The sequence below is a fragment of the Ammospiza caudacuta genome, chromosome 33 (assembly GCF_027887145.1).
Source record: "Ammospiza caudacuta isolate bAmmCau1 chromosome 33, bAmmCau1.pri, whole genome shotgun sequence".
Lineage (NCBI taxonomy): Eukaryota > Metazoa > Chordata > Aves > Passeriformes > Passerellidae > Ammospiza > Ammospiza caudacuta.
This window is the reverse complement of record NC_080625.1, coordinates 2,207,795-2,229,769: the sequence shown is the minus strand read 5'-3', so window position 1 is coordinate 2,229,769 and position 21,975 is coordinate 2,207,795. Positions and strand designations below refer to the sequence as shown.

At 51.7% G+C, this 21,975-nt stretch overlaps 1 pseudogene; it reads left to right on the top strand.

Annotated features, from left to right (window-relative positions):
• LOC131570213 (uncharacterized) overlaps nucleotides 1–21,975 on the top strand; it is a 1,483,036-nt pseudogene that overhangs the window by 1,368,342 nt on the left and 92,719 nt on the right.

The following is a 21,975-nucleotide window of genomic DNA, read 5'->3' as shown; positions in this document are numbered from 1 at the left end:
CTGCTTATAATAATGGACTGTGGACACATTCACAAACAATGAATAATGGACATATTCAGAAACAGGGTTGGTATACCCTTGAAAAAAATACAGGAAGAAGAGTCATCAGGACGCAACAAGTTTGTCAGCAAGTTTGGGAAAGTCAGAAAAAAGTGAGTGGGGAGTGGGCCAGACGACCACAGCAATATGCGTGAAAAATTAAGTGATTCAATCAACATTCTATTTTACACTGTGAAGAGTTAGGATTAATCAATCATGTATTAGCTAGAGATGTATGGACAGTAGAAATGTATTATAAATATAGTATTTTTAGGGATAATAAATTTGCCTTCACTGGATCATGTTGGTCATGGTGTCATGTCTCTGAACCTCCGTGCCCAGCACTGGTGCAGACTGTCCTGGCAGGACTGACCCCGGGGCACAGTGACCCACGCTGCAGCACTTGGAGGGGGCTGTGCCCCGTGGGATGGACTCAGCTCGGAGAAGTTCCTGGACAAGTCTCCGGTGGGAGAGAGCCCAGGGTGCAGCAGGGGAATGACTCCTGTCCCTGAGCAGAGGGAGAAGCCCCGGGGCATGAACTGAGCCCGGCCCCATTCCCTGTCTGCGGCACTGCCGGGGTAGGAGGTGCAGCTGGAAGGAGGGAGGCGTAGGGAAAGCTGGATTTAAGGGTCTTCACTTATTTCTCATTATCCTGCTCTGAGTTTTTGGAGTTTTCTGTCAGAAATCTCTCCCCTCCCCCACACATCCACAGGGTTTGGGGTGGTTTTTTTTTGGGGGAAATCAAAGCGATGCAATGATGCTCCTAATTAGGGGTAGGAGAAGTGAGGCTCCAGGGCTTCCCGCTCAGCCGCAGCCACCGGAGCCGCAGAGCCGGGAAAGCCGTGGCGGGAGGTGCGGAGAAGTTTGTTTGTGTTTTCAGCTCAATCCCCCTCGGGCCCGGGCCCGTTCCAGGGCTGTTCCTCAGCTCCGGCTCTGCCCTCACGCAGCCCGGGGGGCCCTGAGAGCGCGGGGCGGGGCTGTGCCGTGTGCAGAGCCCGCCCCTGGCTGGGATTGGGCGATGGTGCCGTCAGTCGTGGTTGTGACGCACTGATTGATGGGAGCGGGGCGGAGCCGGGCCCCGGTGGCGGGCTGAGGGCGGCCGTGGCTGGGCAGCGGCGCCATTGTCGGAGCGTGTGTGCGGTGCCGTGAGCGGCGGCAGCGGCCGGAGCGCGGTGAGGCGGCGGCGGAGCTCGGAGGCGGCCGCAGCGCAGGTGGGAGCCGCGCTGGTTTGTGCGGGGCCTCGGGGCTGGCTGCGGGCCTCGGGGGCGGCAGGGGGCTCGGGCGGGTTCGTTGTGCCGTGTCCGGCCCGTGCTGCCGCTGGCGTGAGGGCGCTGCGGGAGCGGCTGCCCGCGGTCTCCTTGCGGCCGCTGCCTCGGCAGGAGCCGCAGCCGGAGCAGCGCTGGCTCGGCCCGGTTGCTGTGGCTGGGACAGAGGGGGCTGCCCCGTGCCCGGGGCTGTGCGGGGAAATTCCCGTGGCCGGAGGTTTCTGTGCGCAGAGGAGACAGAGGAGTCCTGTAAAAGTGACTTTATTGCTGGGCAGAGGGAGAGGCCGTGGGGCATTTGCCGTGCGCTCTCTGCCATTGTTGTAGTTCGCAGCCTCCTTTTTATCCTCATTTTCCCGGCCTTATCTCCCTCTCCCTTTGCCCACTGGCTGAGGTGCTTGGAAGGTTCAGACCTCCCGATCCGCCAACTGCATGTCCTCGTTAATGTGCATCCCCACTTTTGCATAACAGCCGATATTCATGGGTCTGTTAAGTCTTTTTTCTTTTGGAACTTCAGAAATTAAGCGGGACTTTGTCTGAGCAGCAGTGTGTGTTAGGAACAGTTATTGAAGCTGGTGGTTTTGCCCTTATCTACAAGTCCCAGACCCCTCACTCAGCTGCTGAATGAGCTGCACTATCAAGGTGTGGAGCCTGGTAAAAAGATGAGAGTTGCAGTAGCACATCAGAGGAGAAACAGCATTCCTTTAACCCATTTTCTGCCAGGGAGCCACAAAACCGTGTCCCATTCCCATCTTTTTCACGTTTGGACCAATACAAAAGATGCTTTTTTCTTTCTGTTGGGTTTTTTCCCCCCACTTTTCCTTTGTCATCTCTTTGCCTACAGCAGTTTGAGTCATCTTGCTTTACAAGAGAGGTGTCTGCTTGGGAAGGCAGAAAAAGCCTCTCTTGGAATGGAGAATGCAAACCCCGTCCCTCCTGATTTTTAGAATGGTGAAATCAAGGGGCTCTCAGGCAAAGATATGGGAATAGGAATACCCGTTCTTTACTAGTGTGTATAATAAAGCAAACAAACACCAACAGCTGCGGCACTGACAGCAAACAGAGCCCGGACCCAGTCCCGGCCTTTGGGCTGCGGCGCTTTGCCCTTGGGTGCAGTTCCGGGCATGGCCGGCAGGGGCGCTGGTGGCTCCCGTGGGGCGGGGCAGCGCATCCCTCCCATGGGAACCTCTCTGAACGGAAATAGAGCAATCCCTTCATCTAAATCTTTCACTTTTTTACCTTCTCTAGCCTTTCTCCTCTGTTTAGAGAAAGAATTTGAAGAAGGCTGCCTTTTAACTGAGCTCCTAGTGTTTCAATAAGGTGCTTCCTGTAGAGAGAGAGTTTCCCTGAACAGCCGGAGCTGTGGTTACCAAGGGGACGTAACTCAGAGCAGGATGGGGTCAGGGGAGGATATCCCGCCGAGGCTCGGTGGGATTGTGGGCAGGGTCTGGTGCCGGAATCGCCAGAGGGGGATCTTCCCGTGGAGCCTGAGGCGGAGCGTGGGTAGCCCCCACATGGCTGATGGCGGCTGATCCGGCAGCTGCCGGCAGAGCAAAGGCAGGTGGGAGAGCCCGGCAGCAGCGGCGGTGCCCAGCGCAGGTGGCACGGGCACGGCAGCCGGGGATGGGATGGCTGGGAGCCCCCTGGGTGCGGTGGGCACGGTGACCTCGGAGCTGGCGGCAGGACAGAGCAACCCCCATCTTCCCCAGCATGGGCGGCAGAGCGGCCGCGGGCCAGGCAGTGGGAGCAGGGCACACAAATTGAGCGACAGCGCCGGGGCAGGTGGAGCTGCCCTGGGCAGTGAGGCCGCACCTGGGATGGAAACCGGGGCAGGCGGAGCTGAGGCGGGCAGCGAGCCGGGACCCGGGACAGGCGCCTGGGCCGCGAACGGAGGGGGCAAGACCTGCACAGGACTGCAGGACCTGCAGACTCTCTTTCTGAGTTTTTCTCTTGTTCCCCTCCCTTTCATTTCTCCTTTTCTTTTCTTGTTTTGTCTCGAGGGTTTCTGATACTTCAAAGATTTTTATTCTCCTAAAATCTCCTGTCTAACATATGGCATATTCTCTTTCTTCTAGATTAAATGGGTTTTTTTTTACAAATAAACCCACAACCTAACAAATCTAAACTTCTGCATGGATAGTTTAAATGGCCAACGAGCTAACTCAGGGACTTTTAATGTTGTTTTTCTCATCAGCTTTTTATTTATCCTTTGGCAAATTAAGGATACATCCTAAATCCAAAAATCCCGGTGCACCCATAGTTCCTTAAAAAATGATCACAGAAAGCTTGAACACCCCAGTGTGTTTTCTGATGCATGTCTTCTAATATTTTCCTAGAAGCACATTTTATTAAGTAATTGTCTTCCATCAAGAAGTTTCCATTTCCCTGATTTATCTTGTTCACTTCCTGTCTTGTTTAATTCTTTTTTCTCGGCTTCCCTAAACTTTGGAATTTCCAATTTTTCCTCGTTTGGAGTTAATATTAACATAACTCTTTCAGCTCCATTTTCTGCTGCATCCTTAGCTTCATGATCTGCCAAATTATTTCCTCTTCTTTCTGGGGTCGTTCCCTTTTGGAGTTCCCTAATATGTACTATAGCTATCTCTTTTAGTTGATTGTAATGCCTCTAAAATAAGTTCCTCATGTACTAGTCCTTTTCTTCTTGAATTAAGTAATCTTCTTCCTTTCCAAATTTTTTCAAGGTATGTACTACTCTAAAGGCATCCCTTGAATCAGAATATACCGTTCCTTTATTTTGTGTTAAATATTCTAGTGCTCTTTTTAAAGTATATAATTCACAAGGTTGAGCTTACTAGTTTAAGGGTAATTTCCCTTTTTCCATTGTTTGCATGTTTTTCCCATCGACTACTACATACCCTGTATTTTCTCCTTTTGCAAGGAGGTGTATCTCTGTTAGTTAACATAACTCCCAAAGAACTATTTTATTTTCTTTTTTTTCCCTGTATCCACCTTACTGGTTTTCTGTCTCATTTTTCAAGTTCTTATCTATTCATCTTCTTCCTCTGTTTTTCACTTTCACTAACAACCTAAATACCACTTTTCTTTCAACTACACACACAAAAATAAAAAATCTTTTTCTCACAATACTTTTAATACAATACACCTCCCTCAAAGGAAATATAGTGAAGCTGAAAATAAACAATCTGCATTACCTTTACTTTCATTTGTCTACATTCACTCACTTTTATTTCCCATTCTCTCCCACACATTCTTTCCCACCCTCAGGACACAGAGTGGATCCCTGTTGACAGAGAATCGCGGGTCACTGTGGCCCCCCTCACCTTGGGGTGGCCTCTGGGTCTCAGTATCTCCGGGCCTCCTGGGAGGGCCCTGACTCTGCTGCCTCGGGTGCCGTTCACCTGTGAGGCTGATTTGTGTGTCACTCACACTCTTTAGCCGCGGCCCCCTCACACGCCCTGGGGACAATGGCCCGTTTGCAGGTCACCTGTACCTTATGCCACAGCCCCCACATGCCCAGGAGAACAATGGCTTATTTGTGGGTCACACACTCCTCTTTGCACAGCCCGCCTTCCCAGCACCAGGGAAGGGCTGATTTTGTGTGTGACTCACTCTCACACACAACAAGACAACAATAAGGTACCTTCTGTTATTAATTATCAAATCGAGAGCCAAACTTATAGGAAAATTTAGCAAAGATTTATTAATTTGTCTGTGAGACTGAAGTTTGGTCGTCAAAACCACCACAGCCAAGGGTCAGCGTCGAGCCCGGGTTCGGTGCTGGGTGAACACGGATCTGAGCTCCGAATGTCAGAGTCTCCCCCTGTTCACAAATGCTGCCTGACGCAGTGAGTTCTTTTACAGTTTATTCTGCTCGAACCAGAGATGACCGAATGTTCTTTGTGTCCCTTCCCATGCAAAACCGTGTTTTTACCTATGCAGAGCTGGACAAAGACTCAGTCCCGGTGTCTGATGTTGTCAGTAGACCCTGGGGAAGTCAGCATTCACATGCATCAGGGTGGGGCTGTAGTTTATCTTGGTAACTGTATAATGGACGAGGCGATAATCACTCTTGGCTGGACCTGGTGACCCGGGGAAGCCAGCGATTATCGCCCTGGAATCTTCTATTCTTTCATTAAAAACCACGATGTTTATCTCGACCAAGTCCAGGAACTAGATGTATATGAATAAGACGCTGTTCCCTGCCAGGGTGGTCAAAAGACATAATTGGATTTTACAATATTTTATACATTAATAGCATGAATTATCTCTACCATATACTACACTTTCACATCACCTATTACAAGTTTAGGTGTTTCTGGTCAGTCCCCATGCTCTTGGATATCCCTCAACCCAGCTGTGCTGTCCAACCCCAGATGCTCTTGAGCATATCCTCAATCCGGCAGAATTTTGCTCAGCCGTGGATGCTCTTGGAATGTTAATTCCTCAACCCAGCAGGTTTTAATTCTGGATGCTCTTGGGCTCTCTTATCCCTCAAACCAACAGAAATTTTAAGAGCCCCTTTTGTCCCATTTCCTAGTGGATTTGGCTCGGGAACTCCTCTGCTCTCTTCCTCCGAGGTGTCCAGCCCCTCTCTGAGACCCAGTCCCAGTTACCCCGGGGGATTCTCTCACTCCTCTTCTCACTCGCTGTGTCTCTTTACTGGCTGCTTTCCTCGAGGAAAGTTGGAAACGCAGTGTGGGAGACTCCAGCATTCACTTGGCAGGTCTGGGACAACCAGCCCTCGTCTCATTCACAGCCCAGAGCAGAGAATGAGGGGAGAAGGGTGCTCGGGAGCCCAAACAGCCCCGGCATCCCGAAATGGGGAGAGTGAAGCGGGGGGAGCTTTTGGCATTGCTGGGACTGCCAGCAGCCTGGGCAGGGCAGGCACCAGGCACAAGGGGGACCCCCAATCCAAGCGTGACCCCCAACAGCTGGGACAGGGGGAAACCCCCGAACACCAGAGGGGAGGGACCAGGGATGGGGGACTCCTGGGAGGCTTTTTCAGGGCTGAAACTTGGTGTTTGGGAGGTTTTTCTGGAGCCCTGATGGCCAGTGACTTGTAGAGATGGACTTGGCAGAGCGACCTTCAAACTCAATGTGTGTTGGGGAAGATGAAAGAGGAAAGCCTTATAAATATGATTGTCTGGCAAAAGATTTTGTGAACATAAAATTATAAGGAAGATTGAAATGAAAGCAAGCTCTGAGATACCTCCGTTAGTGAAGAACTGGAAAACAATGGTGTGGCCCAACTGAAGGTAATCCCCTTTTGATGAAACAATTCTCTCTGCTCCCAGACAGATCCAAGGGTCACAGCCGACCCTACAGCTTGGCAGAGGGAGTCCAAAGAGGAGTTTTTAGGGTTTAAAATATAACACAGAATGGTGATGTAATGATTTTTACAGGCTGTATGTAAATGCTATAGGATTTGTATCTTGTACTAGATCGGTTAGTGATAAATAGAATATTTAACACAGAAGAAAATTGGTTGTATTGTAACAGGACCCTTACTCTCTTACGCTCTTCTCCTCTTACTCTCTTACCCTCTCATTCTCTCTACCCCTCTCTTCTCTCGGGCCTGCTCCGAGCTGTGCCTGGCAGCTCCCAGCAGGGCCCTGCACCCAGGCCCTTTGCAATAAACCGCAACTTCCACGCCCTGGCTGCAGAACTCTCTCGTCTCCGTCTGTCCCGACCGTCCTACCCCCCGACAGTCCTGCAAACGCTCTCATGCCTTGTTTTCCCCAAACCAGGATTTCCCATTGCCAACCCCAGGGAGGCTGCGAGGAAGAGGAAGATGCCCCGGGACACTGAGGCAGGTGAGGAGGAAGTCAGTGCCCCTTTCCCCTCTGTGCTGCTCCATCTCCCAGCCCAGCACGGCCCCGGCTGCAGCTCAGGCCTGGGGGGATCTCCTTGCCCTTGCCTGTGGCACGGAGGCAAATCCCATCCTGTCCTTGTCCTTCCTCCCCCAGAGCAGGAGCTGAGCATGGAGAGCAGGGAGGACAAATGCCCGCGGCAGAACCTGGTGGAAGAGGCCGTTTTGAGCGGCTCCACGGCGCAGGAAGCCAACGGGGAGGAAAAGCCCCGGAGATGCCGCACGAGGAGGGGCTGCAAACACAGCTGGCGGGGATCTGAGGGGGAAAGAGCCAGCCTGGGCCGGGAAGGCGGCCGGAGACGGAGCCAGAGCTCGGAGGTTGTGCTCCATGAGCAGCTCCATGATGGGGAGAAGCCCCACACGTGCGTGGAGTGTTGGAAGAGCTTCAGGTGGATCTCCAACCTGATCAGGCACCAGAGTATCCACACTGGGGAACGGCCCTATGAGTGTGGGGAGTGTGGGAAGAGTTTCAGCCAGAGCTCCCACCTGATCCAGCACCAGAGGATCCACACTGGGGAGAAGCCCTACGAGTGTGGGGAGTGTGGGAAGAGCTTCAGAGAGAGCTCCCACCTGATGAAGCACCAGAGGATCCACACTGGAGAAAGACCGTACAAGTGCTCTGAGTGTGAGATGTGCTTCAGCCAGAGCTCCAGCCTGATCCAGCACCAGAGGACCCACACTGGGGAGAGGCCCTACGAGTGTTCCAAGTGTGGGAAGGGCTTTCAGACCAGCTCCAATCTCGTCCAGCACTATCGGATTCACAGGGAGGAGAGGCCCTTCCAATGCCTCGACTGCGGGAAGGGATTCAGGCAAAACTCCCACCTCATCACCCACCAGCGCATCCACACAGGGGAGAGGCCCTACGAGTGTGATAAATGCAGGAAGAGGTTTCTGACCAGCTCCCATCTCCTCCGGCACTATCTGATTCACACAGAGGAGAGGCCCTTCCACTGCCCCGACTGCAGGAAGGGATTCAAGCACAACTCCGCCCTCATCACCCACCGGCGCATCCACACTGGGGAGAGGCCCTACGAGTGTCCCCAGTGTGGGAAGAGCTTCTCCAGGAGCTCTGGCTTGACCCAACACCAGCGGAGGCACCACTAAGGGAAGCCCTGCGAGTGCCCCAAGTGCGGGCAGAGCTTCGTGCGCTGCTCCAGCTCCATCCCCCACTGGAGGAGGCACTTTGGGCACAGCCCTGGTCACTCACATTCCCTGTGATCCATGTTGGGAGCACACCTGGCTGCTTCTCCTTTTGGTTTGGCCTTAATTTTCCTCTGCTTCACCTTCATCCTTTAAAAACACCCAAAACTGGATTAAATGAAGGAAATTGATCGAATATATCTGATGTTGCATAATTTCTCAGTTGTTTTAGAGGGAATTTAGGTTTTTGCGACACTTTCTGTGTGGAGTGCTGCTGCTGCTAAGAGGCAGGAATTTGATCCCACCCTTCTTGTATTGCTAAGAACTCCTCCCCTGATCCAACCCCAATTCCACCCTTGGGATACCATATAAAAACTCCACGGCTCTGCCTTTGCCCTGTCATTGGGGCATAAGAAATGGATTCCCAAAGGATCAGCCCTTTTCCCACTGGATTCCGAAGGATCACCCTCATTTTCCACTGGATTTCTAGAGGATCAAGCTTTTCCCGCTCGATTCCCAAAGGATCAACCTTTATTCCACTGGATTCCCAGATTGTCCACCTTTTCACGCTGGATTCCCTGAGGATAAATATTTGCCCACTGGATTCCCAGAGGATCAACCTTTTTCACTGGATTCCTAGAGGATTCTGACTGTGTCACTGGTTTTTTTTGTTTGTACTACTGCATTTGTATTTTTAGTTTTTCGTAATAAAGAACTGTTATATCTGCTCCCGCATCTTTGCATGAGAACCCCTTAATTTCAAAATTAATAATATAATAGTAATCATAATCATCATCATTATCATCATCATCATCAAAGAGAGGGGGTTTTCATTTTCCATTTCAGTGGAGGCTCCGGAAATGAGGAGACACCCCCAAGGCTGGGCCATGTAAAATAGTTCCTGAAATATGTAGATTAGTTTATGGATATGTATGAGGGACTATGAATATGCAACAGGCTGATGTAATTAAAACCAGATTAATTAAGGGGTGTCCCCGAAAATAACTGGGGGGTCTTGGTGGCCATAACAACCTTTGCTCGAAGGTTCTCTCTCCCCTTACATCAGCCTGTTGCCTATTTATCGACTTTTTGCATATTCATAAACTACTTTACATATTCCAGGAACGAAATTGGCTTCATCCGGTTTGGGGGACCCATCTCCCCGTCTGAGGTAAATTTGGGGTGTCTCATTCCCGTCCCAGCTCAGTTTTGGGATCCCATACCCCTCCAAACCTTATTTGGGGATCCCATTCCCCTCGGACCTCAATTTGGGGGTCCCATTCCCCTCCCAGTTCAATTTTGGGGTCCCAACTCTCTTTTCCCCGCTCACTCCTTTCTGATCGTTCCCCCAATCCCCTCCTCTGTGTTTGGTTTTGGGTTCTCCAGGCCCCTCCTGTTCCGTTTTGGGGTCCTGACCCCATTTTGGATTAATTTGGGGTCCCCAGCCCATCCCCAGGGTCACCTTCCCACCCCCCCACCAAATTCCGCTCCTGGCAACTGATGAGTCATCAGCGAGACACGCTCTGATTGGCTGGAAATTACCCCGCTCGGTCTCTGAGTATTTACCACAGTGAGAGGCCTTGGTCTGTGGCTGGCAAGTGATGAGTCAGAGTCGGGCCGGGCGCTGATTGGCTGAAAATCGCTGAGCGTGGCCAGGGCTCTGAGTTTGTGCCCAGCAAGTGGATCATCATTAGTGCTGCACGTTCTGATTGGTCGGGATCTGTTTTGGGGTGGGGACGGGAGGAACTGGGGTTTCTTGGGGTTTATTTGGGTTTATTTAGTGTTTGTTGGGGTTTTTTATGGACTCCTTGGGGTTTTTCTTGGGTTTTCCTTGGTTTATTTTTGTTTATTTGGTGTTATTTGTGTTTATTTGTAAGTATTTGGGTTTGTTTTGGTTTATTTGGGCTTATTTGGAATTATTTGGGGTTCTTGGGAGTTATGTTGGTGTATATTGGATTTTTTTCGGCGTACTTGAAATCATTTGGGGGTTTGGGGCTTTAATTTGGTTTTCTTTGTTTGTTTTGTTGGGGTTATTTGGATTTGTTTGGGGTTATTTGGGGCATTTTCAGGTATTTGGGATTTTTGGGGGGTTCTTTGGGGTTTATTTTGAGTATTTGGGTGTTATTTACGTTATTTGGGGTCATGTGGGGTCGAAAAATCTGGGAATGCTTCTCCTTTAAAAATCGGAAATTTTTCCCTAAAAATCTGAGTTTTTCTCCAAAGAACCGTGTTGCCTTCTGGATCAAGGCAGGCGACCTGGTTCTGAGGTACAGCACGACGGCCCACCCTCCAGGGCCATTCGGGCCAGTGACACACGCAGACACCAATGTGGTGGACGGTCAAAAGGCGTTTATTACTTCTTCTCATGGGGTCTTATAGTCTAAGGGGTCTCTACGTCAAAAGGGGGTTTGTCCTTCTTATCTGTGGTTAGTAGGGAATGGAAAAGTACTGGGTAAGGAATGGAAGGTTACTGGTATTCGGTTAAGGGAGGCTACATTCCTATGTTAATTTCTTATCTATGAGTAACAGAGGGTCTTGTCTACGGGGAACAGAGGGTCCTGTCTTTCCATAACATCGCGACTTCTTCCGCAGCGCCTTTCCCTGACTCCCCCATTTCCCCCCCGTTTTCACAAATGAATGAGGTAGTCATATACATTCGTACTAAAATGAGGTATAAGGTTGTAACTTGACAAGGGTAAGGGGTTTTGGGAAAACCTGAGTAAGCTTTTGCCAGACAAGTTCGGAAAATCTTGCGACTGGCAGTGTTCCTTGGTTGAATTCACAGCAACTGTCGTCGGCCTAAGAACTGGATGTTGGTCCGTTCCAGGCGGCTCTGAACGAACGAGACCAGCTTGTTCAGCAGGCATGGTCCGAAGGTGACTGTTAAAAACAGCATTGCCAATGGACCTCTTCTGAGAGTGAGGAGACTGACTTCTCTAGAAAGGAGATGGATTTCTCGATCCTTTGCAGGTCCTCATCAATGGTCTGTTGCAGCTGGGACAGTCCTTGGTGCTGGGTCGCTAGGCTGAGACACCCGTGGCCGTTCCGGCTGCTCCCAGGCCGAGCAGCATTGCGATAGTTATACCTGTCATTATTTCTCTTTTGTGGATCCGGCTGGGTCCCTCAAGAAGATGGTACATTTCTTTGTCTGAGTGGTACAGGACCCTAGGAACAATCAGAACTTGGACACAGAAGTTGTTAGAGTCATTGAACTTGGGAAGGAACACACAGGGACTCACTCCGGATCTCTGGCAAACCCACATCCTAGATGCGGATGGGACTGCCCACTTACTGTTTTTCCTATTAGGCTTGACAATTTTGGTGCAGACGTTGCCTTTCCGCCTATCTAGGGTGGCATTGCCAAAGCATCTGCCTCGGCCTGTGACTTGACTCAGGGTGATTCCTTTGCGATGGGTATCCCATTTGCACTGGTGAGGGGCGTCGGCTGAGGAATAACTGAAGGGAATGTTTAGAGTGACTCCTTCGTAAAAGGGGGGTTTGACATCGTAACAAAGCCAGCAGGATTCGGTTAGGTTAGGGTTGGATTCGTTCAGGGATACAAAGGTAGCTTCTAACATACAAAGGATTGGGTCTGACTGAGTCTGACTCGGTTAAGCGGCTCATCTGAAAGGCTTCCGCTTGACCGGTCAGGACATTGCTGACCCCTGTGGGTAAGGTTTTGGGGTAGGTTACGTTTCTCCCTTTCGGCACACTTTTAATCGCTTTGTTGGGTCCGACCACTCGGGGTGCCGACGGCTGGAGCCTGATAATTTGCACGTTCACCCTCTCTTTTGACCCTTGAAGGACCACTGTCCACGTTCTGCCTGTGGCCCAGCAAGGGTGATCTGGCTGCAAGACCGTCATGTTGTAATCAGTGCATGCCCGAAATCTAGGGATTTTATGTTGGTTTCGATGGAAGTTTCCGTGAGAGAAGAAGGGTGTTTTGCAGCCGCTGGGTGCCCAGGTGAACTGTAAGAATTTGTCTGGCTCTTGTGGATCCCACCCAGGCCCCGATGGTCTGGCATCTGTAACTATGGTTTCGCAGCCCCAGTGCCCACAATATCCCCACCCTGGGTGATTGCAGTAGCTTTTCCCAGGGTTTGAAGCTGGGCATCAGTAGGATAGGTACGAGTGTGTGACGTGTGGGGAATAGGGGTTTACCCTTGCCTGTCCTGGAAACAGGTCGGTGATGCGGAGCACGAAGGATGGGGTGTTTGGTGTGGTGATTTCTCTGAGTGCTTTGTCGCTACTAAGGTGTCGCATGACCCACCTGAAGGGCCGATGGGGGTAGTGGTCTGGGCTGGCTTGCCCTCTGGCGACAAGCCCCAACAGCAAAATCACACAGAAACGCCCTTGGTGCTTGGGTGTCCCCGTGCGGGTCTCTCGGGTGCTGCCTGACGGCTTGGTGGTCTGTCACTTTCGTCTGGAACCGGGATGTACGCGTCACGAGGACATCCCACGAGCAGGTCCTGTAAACAAAGACTCGCAATTCTCGTCAGTCTCATTCTGCTCGCTATGAAGGTCGGGCTTAATCGACTTAAGTGGACACCACCTGATTTTGCCGTCCTTTTGGACAGCTGCGTACCCTCGCCCCGTGAGCATCAGCCTCCAACCCTGTTCCCACTCGCCTAGCTCGTTTCTGATTACCACCTGTGGGCCCTCTTCTAGCGCTTGAGTGGCCCAGTGTTTTTGGACGGGACTGTTTGTTTCATCTCCCCTAGGGAATTGATTCAGTGCCAGCAAAGCGGTTGCCAGCATATGTGCCTGATCTCCTGGGGGAATGGCATTGGCAAAGCCCTCTGCTTTTGCCAACACTTCTAGCTTGTTTTTCAGGGTCTGGTTTGCTCTCTCAGCTATGGCCTGGCCAGTACTGTTGTATGGGATGCCTTGCACTAACGTGATGCCCCATTTCGAGGCGAATTCCTGTACTTGTTTGGAGGTAAAATTGGAGCCGTTGTCCGTTTTGATCTGCTTGGGGATGCCAAGCCAAGCCATGGCTGTCAGCCAGTGCTGAATTGTGGCTTTGGAGTTAGTTTTGGGGTGCTGTGTGGCTATGATCGTTCCGCTATAAGTGTCCGCTGTCACTGCAAGCCATGCTCAGGGTTTCATCAGTTGACTTAAGGTGAAGTCTGACTGCCAGATTTCTGAGGGCTTGAGACCTCTCGGGTTGACCCCACAGGTCCAAAGGGGTGACTTCTGGCAATGAGGGCAGGTGGCTACCACATGTTTTGCGTCCGCTGTCGAGATTTCACATCTCTTTGCCAGTGCTTTGGCTCAGATGTGGAGCGACTCGTGCAGTTGACAAGCTTCCTGCAACGTCCATACGCCTTTTGCTGCGGCGTCCGCTTTGTCGTTGCCGATCTGGAAGTAACCTTTGACTGGGTCATGGCTGTTGATGTGGATGGCTGACACGGTGCCCTGTCGCAAGGAGAGTGCTTCTTCCAGCATTAGGGCTGCTGCAGATGTTGATACTCCTGGTCCTGCCATGGCTAGGCAAAGCCTTGCCACGAATATAGAGTCCGTTACGATGTTGAGGTGTTCGTCTTGGAAGAGTCCGCATGCCAAAACCACTGCTGCTGCCTCCAGCTGTTGCACTGACAGTGTGGGGTCACACGCTTTGACGCAGTGCCATTGCTCTCCTGCCTGCCACACTGCTGCTGCGGTTGAAGTCGTGGAGGAAGCGTCTGTGAAGACCGTTGGTCCTGGCTGCGGTCTGTCCTTGACCTTTGGCGGCATGTACATGTTGACTATGGTCAGCAGCTTAATCCAGGGTGGTCTGGAGGAGTAGGAGATTTCTCCTCCGAAGCCGGAGAGAGCAAGGGCCAGATACTCCGATATTGTGGCTGACTCTGCGGTCGGCTGCTTGCGAAACGGAAGGTGGATGCTTGTCGGCTCTGTCCCTAGGTGTTTCAAGGCGAGTCTCCTGCCTTTCATGATGAGGCTGGCGATGCATTCGATTCCTGGGGAAAATGCATGAGCGGGTCTTCCGAGGACCACCCATTGGATCGGTCGGGCCTTTTCAGCGAGTCCTTGGGCCAGTGCTCCCACTCCCCCCTTCGGTGTAAAGTGGACGTACAGGTCCAGTGGCATGGCTGGGTTCCACCTGGCAAGTGTGCCAGTGGACATCTGGTTTTCGATGAAGTCGAGGGAGCTCGTTGCTCGCGGCGTCAGCTCCTTGGGTTCCCAGGGATGCTTTCCTTTCAGGAGGTCGTACAGAGGGTCCATGACCTCGGGAGGAATCAGGACGATGTTGCAAAGCCACTGCAGCAATCCCACCAGGCGTTGCACGTCGTGGAGCGTCTTGACGTCTCGGTTGACCTTCATCTCGGGGGGTGTCTCGTAGGAGTTTGTAATTCCTACTCCCAGGAAGGTCACGCAGGGTCCTCTCTTGATCTTTGCGTTCGCGATCTCGAAGTTGTTGGACTGAAGGGTTTCTGTGATTGTGGTCACCAGGTGATCCACTTGGCTTGTCGATGGTGCTGCGACCAGGATGTTGTCCATGTACTGGATGATGGTTGCGGTGGGGTTGGAGTGTCGGACTGGCATCAGTGCTTTGTCCACGGTGATTTGGCATAAGGTCGGGCTGTCGACCAGGCCTTGTGGAAGCACTCTCCATTGGAAGCAAAGGTTAGGCCGCTCGCCGTTCCGAAACGCCACGGAAAAGGCGAATCGTTCTCTGTCCTCAGGGTGCAGGGGTATTGAAAAGAAACAATCCTTAATATCCTGTACTGCGCATTGCTGCCCTGCGGGGATGGCTGAGTTCGCGGGTAGCAGTGTCTGGACTGGACCCAGGGGTTTGATCGTCTTGTTCACCTCTCTCAGGTCATGGACGAGACGATAGCCTTGTCCGGACCTTTTGGGGATCACGAATACAGGGGTGTTCCATGGGCTGGTGGAGGGTTCTATGTGACCCTTTTGCAGTTCGCAGTCGACCAGTTCCAGCAAGGCTGCCGCTCGAGGCTCTGTCAGGGGCCACTGCTCAACCCATACAGGGTCTGATGATTTCCAAGTCAATTTGATTGGCAGCGGAGGGTGTACGGCAGTGGCCCTCAGGATAAATTTGTAATCCGACATCCGAGCATGGAAAGGACGTCCCGTTTCCCTGGGGCTGGGATGCTTGGAGTGAGGGTGCTGCCAGGGAAAGCTGTGCTGGCTGGGGACAGCTCGCTGAGTTGCTGCCCTTCCCCGGAAGCCTGGGCTAATGCGGTTGTCCTGCCATTTCTGCTTAGATACAATCCGCCCCACCCCATCAAAAAGCATGCAGCTTATTTGCGTAATGTCAAAAGTGAGCAGATCGTTATTGCTAGAAAGGTCATCCTCGAGAGTGGGTACTACAGCTGAGTTGATCCCTATTTCTGAAATCGCTTTGGCTTCTTTTGGGTTAACTGGGGTATATGCCCTTTGTTGGTTCCCCCGCGCTCCGGCAACTCCCCCCCCGGGAAAGCATGCATGGAGGCTGCCGGTGCCCGGTCCCCACAGGCTGCTTTTATTTTTCCCCAATCAATGAGTTTGTGTTGCGACTGTTTCCCGATATTATTTAAAGCTTTATTCGGTTTCGCTTGAAACCGCATTAATTCTGCTCTCTCGGTTTCCGAGTCCCAGCCGGACTCGGTCAGCTCTTCCGAGCTGTCTGAGCAGCTGTTACTTGACTCTGAGCTGGAAGCTGACTGCCGGTACACTTCTGGCGCTCCGAGCCGTTTTGTTCGGCTTTGACCCGGCTCCTCCCTTTGGGGGTGGTGCCGCTCCCTCCCCCTGGGGTCCCCCTGCCTCCTGCCGGGGGAGGTCCTTGCCCTATAAGGACCTAATTTGGATAGAGCGCTCTGATTGATTTTGCAATCTACTGCGGGGGCCGCCCCGTCTCCCCGCTCGCCCGCGCATGCGTTGTTAAGCAGGCTGACTCCGTTTCCGCCCCCCGCCTCCTCCTTTCCGCCCTCGCCATGTGGTTCTGCGCCATTTTTAAATGCACATGGCGGGGTCTGACAATCCGGCCGCGTTCCGCGCCTCCTCCGCGAGTCCCTGCCAGAAGCATCGCGCGCGCTGCTCTACTTCTTGCGCCGGACCGGCGGCCGGCAGGGAAGAGACGGATAGAGAAACCGCGTTTTTTTGGGACGGTTCCGCGGGGGACTAGGACCCGGTGGGCTCCGCGGGAAGGTCGGGGGGTCCCCTGAGGGTTCCGGGGGGTCTCCTGGGGGCTCCGGGGGGTCTGGGCTCGGGCTTGGGAAAGGGTGGAACGTGCCCGACCCCCGCATATTCCCGCCTTCAATCCGATCGCTCTCAGAGGCAATGTGCATCGCGGCCCCAGACCCCGGCTTTGATGTAGCTAATAAACGTATACGCGTGGCTTCCTGCGTCTCCTGTTCTTCTAACGTCTTGCGTAGGGCCTCTTCTACTTTCCCCCACGCTTTGAGGTTTTTACCACTGCCTGCAGACTTAGAGTTCTCTGCTGAGGCGGCAGTGCACTTCTCCCACACTTCCGAATATAATATATTTACCGGACGTTCGATTGTCCCCAGCTCTAGGAGCCTTGCAATAGCAAGATTAGAATTCCTGAGCTCACCTTTAATTCCCCATTGCTCATGAGCCTGACTTACGACCTTCGCTGTGGCTTCCATTTTCCACGCTGGTCCGGAGGCGTCCCTCCCACTGCGGTCAGACCTGCTGCCACAGTCGCCATCCTCTTTCCAGGAGTGTCCCCGTTCGCCGGGCGCAAGCCGCTTTCCCGGGTCCCGGCACCAAAATGTTGCCTTCTGGATCAAGGCAGGCGACCTGGTTCTGAGGTACAGCACGACAGCCCACTCTCCAGGGCCGTTCGGGCCAATGACACACGCAGACACCAATGTGGTGGACGGTCAAAAGGCGTTTATTACTTCTTCTCATGGGGTCTTATAGTCTAAGGGGTCTCTACGTCAAAAGGGGGTTTGTCCTTCTTATCTGTGGTTAGTAGGGAATGGAAAAGTACTGGGTAAGGAATGGAAAGTTACTGGTATTCGGTTAAGGGAGGCTACATTCCTATGTTAATTTCTTATCTATGAGTAACAAAGGGTCTTATCTACGGGGAACAGAGGGTCCTGCCTTTCCGTAACATTGCGACTTCTTCCGCAGCGCCTTTCCCTGACTCCCACAGAACCGGGAATGTCCCTAAAAAATCCCGGACTTTTCCCAGCCAATAACAGCGCGCCCCGCCCCAAACCATCCAATCACCGCGGGTCTCCCCTCAGGAACACCAGCCTCCCTGTGCATCCAATCCAGCCAATCACTGCACACATCCCCACCGCCTGTCTCTCATGCGGCGAACCAAACAATCAACGCGCGCCGCCCCTCAGCTACTCCCTCCTCTCTTGAGCTGAACCAACCAATCACCGCGCGTCTCCCGTCGGCAACTCCCGCCTTGTTTGCCCCTATGCAGCCAATCACCGTGCACCGCTCCCACCCCCCATGTCAATCACCGTGCCCTCCACGAAACCAACCAATCACTGGGTGTATCCCGTCAGAAACTCCCGCCCTCCCTGCGCCGCTCCAGCCAATCAGAGCTGACCCTGAAGCAGTGCCCCCTGACCCCGGGGCCGGCCATGGAGCAGGTGCCCCCTCCTTCCCCCGCCCGCCCCCCGGGACCCCCTCAGGGACCCCCTCAGGGACCCCCAGGAGCCGCCCCGGGCTCGGGCAGGTCCTGCGGGAGGCGCTGGAGAGAGCGGGGGAGGCGCTGGGAGAGGACGGGAGGCTCTGGGAGCTGCTGAGGAGGCGCAGGGACAGGTGAGGGGTCCTGGAGGGGTCGTGAGGGGAATTTGGGGAGGGGTCTTGAGGATGTTTGGGGGAGATTTGGGAAGGGTCTTGGGGGAACTTGAGGGTGTTTTAGTGGGATCTGGGGGTGCTGGGGGGGCTATGGGGGGAATTTGGGGAGGGGTCCTCGGGGGGTGTCACGATCGGTCGTCACGGACGGGTTTCGTGATGGTTCGTGAATTTTATCTCAGGGTGCAAAAAGAACCGACATGGTACAAGGGAGTTTGCAATGATAATCGAAACAAATGCACCTTTATTGAATGAGCACAGCAAAATGTGATAGAGCGATTAAGGGAGAGAAAAAGATGGGGGAAGAGGGAGAGACAAAAGAGAGAGAGAGAGAAAGAGAGAGGGGATAGAGCTACCAAACATAGAGATGAAGTCGTTTGGTCCAGTCCAGTACAGGATCCACTGTTATGTCGGGGAGATCTCGAAGTCTCTCGCTAACTCAGAGGTTTTTATTATGATAACTCCATTGGAAATTGCGAGGCAGGAGGATACAGATACAATAAGGAATAGAAGTAACAGGTAGTCCATGCTCTCGGCAGTAAGCGAGAGCCATTGTCTTCTTGGTCCAGCGGTCACAACCTGCAGGCAAACATCTTGCTTTGGTCAGCTTGCCTCCCCCACACACCTGCCCCGGGCTGGGGGTTTCAGTCCCAGTCCTTGGAAGGAGCAGAGGGGCCTTTTCACATGGGGCTTCCATGTCTCAGTCCTTGATGGAGAGGCTCCTTCCATCTCAGTCTGTCTGTCACAGTGGTTGTAAAACAGGTGAGGGTCTTCTGTGGGGGGACCACCTGAAACTCAGGAGAAGTCCAGCCAGGCTGAGAGGTGGGACAGCTCCCCAAGGCTGTTGTTGCAAAAAGGGCACGGTGCTCCCTTCTTCTTCTCATTGGGCTCAGTGTAGCACACAGCAAACAACACCTGTGAGAACAATGGCTTAGCAACGCTCTCAGGTCTCAGGCACATGACTTTCTCCCTTGGAGCCAGAGATTCAAGACAGGGGGGTCTTCTCTTCGGTGGTCCCCCAACGACGATTGTGAGGCAGATGAGGGAAAATTTGGACAGACTCTCACAAGCAGAAATTGACAGGATGTGTCTGCTTCCAGTGCTTGTCTTGGCTGTTGCTTCACAGTGCTGGCAGCATCATCAGAGACACACCACACGTTCTCTCATGCCAGGGTCATCCCAATCTTCTGCACTTGCCCAGGGGCCTCCCAGGTTCACCAGGGAAAATGGCTGCTCATGCCAGTCCATCCCCTTGCCCAGAAGGCACCCGCTTGTGTTTGGGCACGAGCTGCTGGCCACAGCCAGATGGGCAGCACCCGCAGCACTGGCCATCAGACGCTGGACGTCTTCTGGATGTTTTCATCCAGAGAGAAAGAAAAAGAGCCAGAAGCACACAAGGCAACTTGACAGTATCTCTGTAAGAATGTCATTGTCCTGTGAAAGTCAATAGTGGATGGTGGTTTTGTGCTGCAGATAATCACTTCTGAGCAAAAATCATTCCAGGAAGGGACAACTGTCGCTGATGGACACGAAAGAACACAAGCACACCACCTCTCTCAAGGTGAAGGAAAAAAGGGAAGTTTTATTCTCTGACTCCAATATTTATAGTTTTACAAAAGTGACAGTGGATTGGAAGGTGACAGTAACACCTCTGCAATGACACAGGTCAAACAAACAGTCCATCAACTCTCTCCTCCTCCATAAAGGAATGAAAAACAATGAGTTATTTACAGACAGTGTGTGAGAAAGTTCACTACAAGAATGTCAACATCAGAAGGCTTAGAAAATCTCAAAAAGCCAGGGTGACAGACAACAGCTTCTGCCTTCTGATGGATAAGTCAATTTGCCACTGCGGTCCAGGCCAATGGCCCCTCCCAGTCTGACCAAGTTTTGGTCTGCGGGTATTATTGGGGTTAGTCTGGAGGCAAAGATCACACTGCCACTTGAGTAATAGCGGCATATAAATTCCAGGCAACGATTCTTTCAATCAAGTAGGTGTTCAGGGCATCTATTCCCCAGTGTGTTTTCTGGTGCTCCTCCCTTACTAGTGACTACATGAAATGGGAAGGGATTACCAGCTTCCCTTCAATGGTAGCCCACCCTTCTTGGTTGTATGTCCCTTTTTGATCTTTGATTAGTTTTCTATCTTTCTCATTGTATTCTGGCTTACCTTCAAGGGAAATTTGCCCATCTAAAATCAGAGCTCCTTCAATAGTTACCTCACTTTTTGCTGCTTCCTTTGCCTCTCTATCCGCCAGCTCATTTCCTTCTTCCAATTCTGAGTTCACTCTCTGGTGTGCCCTAATATGCATAATTGCTGCCTTTTCAGGCAGCTGAACTGCTTCCAGCAGCCCGATTATCCCGATCATCTCTTGTGCATGTTTGATGTTCTTTCCTTGTGAGGTCAGCAGCCCTCTCTCTCTCCAGGTGGCTCCATGTGCATGCACAACTCCAAATGCATACCATGGCTCTGTATAGATTTTATTCTCTTTCCTCCTGCCATTTCTAAGCCAAAAGGAAAGAGAATCAGTGCAATTATTTTGGTCTTCTGTGCAGAGGTGCCTGTTGGTAGGGGTCCAGATTCTATTACCTCTCTGCAGGTAGTGACTGCATATCCAGCACGTCGCTTTCCACTGGCAATGTGGTTACTCCCATCAGTGAACCAGGTCTCTGCACCATGCAAAGGAGTGTCCTTCAAGTCCGGGCATCTGGAGTAAGTAGCTTCAATGGTCTCCAGGCAATCGTGGTGTGCTGCTTCTCCTTGATCCCACTGAGAAAAGAAGCTGGGTTCACAAGGTTAGTGACTACAGAGTCCTTTTCCCAGCACTGACCTCATACCCCAGGTAGATTATTTTCTGTTTCACTGCCTCTGCCTTTTTCTTTTTTTTTCTTTGATACTCTGTGTCCTTGGAGCCCTAGGAAATCCAAAAGGCTCATGGTCCAGGCCACACATGCTTCCCTTGTCTGAGTGGATATCAAGAGATTATCCACGTACTGTAATAGCCTTCCTTCTTCTTGTGGAGCTTCCTGGGGCTCTAGGTCTTTTGTAAGTTGTTCTCCAAACAGAGCAGGGGAATTTTGAAGCCTTGAAGGCCTTGAGGCCTTCACAATCTATGTGAGCTGGGTTTTGCACCTGCTTTTAGGGTTTTCTCATTTGAATGCAAAAATTTTCTGGTTGGCTTTATGAATAGGGTGGCAAAAGAAGGCCTCTTTCAGATCTAAAACAGTAAACAAGGGTAGCTCAGGTGCCAAACATGTTAGTAGGGTGTATGGGTTTGCCACAAGTTGTACTGCCTGACCCTAGCCTGTTGTTTTCCTTAACTTGTACAGAAGGTGCATTCTCTGCCCTCCCTGCCATGTTAGAAGCCCATACCCCAGGAAACATTGGATCCATTATTTTCTTGTAAATTTCATCCTTATTTTCAATTTCAGTTTCACTAATTGTTAAAATTAAGCTCAATATATCTCCATATTCTTGATCCTTTACCTCTAAAATAATCTCTCCATCTTTAAATGTGATCTTTGCTTCCAGCTGCTCCAACAAGTCCCTACTCAACAGGGCCTTAGGAGAGTTGGGCATATACAAAAAACTATGACTATTTTGATGGTTTGCAAAATATGATTTTTCAGATTGGCCAGTTGCCCCCTTACCATAACATCTGTTACAGGCTTCAAGGCTTTATTTAACACTGAGTTTGCTGCCCCTGTGTCTACTAAAAATTCCATTTTCTTAGCTCCCATCTTTCTACCCCATCCCAGCCTTTTGCCTTAATTCAAAGTCTTGGGGTATAAAATAAGCTGAACGCACTCAGCTTTAATTATTTCTGCTGGGTTTCTTAAATTACTTGAAACTCTCTTTTCTAATAATTCAACATCCTTGTTCTTCTTTGCTTCTCG